Source organism: Gadus morhua, chromosome 5 (genome assembly GCF_902167405.1).
Source record: "Gadus morhua chromosome 5, gadMor3.0, whole genome shotgun sequence".
Taxonomy (NCBI): Eukaryota; Metazoa; Chordata; class Actinopteri; order Gadiformes; family Gadidae; genus Gadus; species Gadus morhua.
The window spans coordinates 8,268,281-8,270,629 of NC_044052.1; positions in this window are offsets into that span (position 1 = coordinate 8,268,281).

Sequence of the window (2,349 nt, forward strand, 5' to 3'; positions counted from 1 at the left end):
CCTTTTTGTTGAAAATCTAATCTAAAATCTATCCATTAATCTAAAATGTGTGATGTCACAGCCTAATCTTAATTACATCTACATATTTAATCTGACAGGTGTGTGGGTGATGCCACAAGACACCCAGCTGTGAGAGTCCGGAGCGGCTGGTGTGGTCTGTGTGTTGGAAGATCTCAATCGATTGTGCTGTTCTGGCAACCCGGTATCACGCGATTGCGTGCTCCTGCGCACGAATGTAAACAAATCCCGCATGGGCTCTGACGTCATGAGACGCTCGTAATCCTTAAAAGGGACATCGATCCCTGAACCACCAAGACAGTAAACGACATGCCTAACACAATTGAAAGGACAACATAACAAAATACTGTAGGTGAATTATGTTACACTCACTACAACCCATTAAATACGGTATGATTTCTAGATGTCATGGCAACGTCCGCTCGCGACACTGGACTTGCGATCGAGGCATCGACGTGGACGTTCATTCACATAGCCAAAAACAAGAGAATAGATGGCTAGATAAAATAAACATCAAGACATACAATTTTAAAAAGAACAGATGAAGCAGCTACCCTTTTTTCCTTCGCGGTTTGCCTGAGCAGCGCGCCTGCATTTAATATATCCGTGAATTGTCACAATTTCTCAGAATCAAAGGTGAAAGTAGAAACGGGTGGCCTAAAGCTGTCATATTGTTCACAGACAAGTTTAAGTAGAAACGGGTGGCCAAAAGCTAACACGGCACAGGTTCGAGTGTGTGCATGGGTTGAATTGCGTGTGTCTCACGCCGAATGCATGAGACATGAGAGCCCTGTACTTACGTGACACAAACCAGCACCGCAAACGTTCTATCCCGCTTGAGATGACGTCTTTCTTTATAGGTTCATGGGTCTGATTCGCCGATTTCCCATGCTGATATCCCCGAAGATTCTCGGGCATCTTCGACAATTTGGCTATAGATTGTCTCATTACACGCTAAATAATATAATTATAGCCTAATTATATATATAGCCTATACATATATATAGGCAATATATATAATTAGGCAATATATATATATATACATATAGCATTTGTGGTTTTGGCATAAACATAACTAGGGTGCACTGTACTATCTGCGCACACCCTTTCTGAAGCCTCTCTCTCGCTCTCTCTCTCTCTGTCCCTCCCTCTCTCTCTTTCTCTCTCTCTCGTACCGTTTTGTGGAGCACGTTAATTGTCTTAGAACACTCCCATTCAGAATGCATTGGTTTACATTTCGTTCTGTGTAACACGCAAAAAGTCGGACTATCGTGCTCTGGAACACGCTTCAATAGATTAATGCCCCGTTTACACCATCCCGCTAATGGCCGATGGACCACTGATGTGGAAGTCGGGGTGATTCGGGTGACATCGGGCTAAAAATGTATGATCGGGTAAATTTATCGGGGTAGCATTTACACATACCCGATGTTATAACGATAAAATTACGATTTATGCCAGGGAAGACACCCGAAGTGCGTTTGGCGTCATTTGACGTCATTTCGAATGACGCCAAACACGTCAAATGACGCGTTTTGCGTCATTTGGCGTCATTTCGGTAGAAGGCAAAGGGGAGACTGGTTTAGACTGATATTTATTTATATATTCATTTATATTACAATAGCGATTTTATAATAATAGAACGCCGGTTCTAAATGGGCGAAGTACCCCTGTAATTATAAAAGTAGGACATCCATCCATCACCCCCTATTTATACCCAAGTGGCAGATTGAGGGTCTTCCTTAACACAATCTGGTCACTCACAATCGTTATTTGTCGAGGGTTCTCGAGGGTCTTTCGTGTGTTGAGGTTGCAGATATAACGACGATAAAACACGATAAAGCGCGGAAGATTAACGAATATAGCCGATGTGCCCAGGAAAATTCCCGAATGACTTGCGATGTCTTACGTTATACTCCCGTTCTATTCCCGATTATAGCCGATTAGCCCATAGCAACACCTGGTAACCGATTCTACCCCGATAGACCCAAAATTAACAAACATGTTCGTTCTTTGCCGATGTTGCCCGATCATTGAGCATTTCTTCCCGTTTCTTCCCGTTATCTAACGATGTACCCGGGAAGAGTAACGGTGTTTCCCGATGCAACCGCGCTATTTGCCGATGTTATAACGATAGCTGCTGATTAAGCCATCGGGCACCATCGGGGCCCACTATCGGGTAGGTGTAAACCCCCCATTACCTTCAGCACGTTTTGATTTCCTGTTTCTCTCTTACTAAATAAACGAGTCACACAACTGTGTGCTCAACGTGCGAAATTGTGTCTCTCACTTATGGCAATTTCCACAGGGTTATCATTAATATTGATGTGT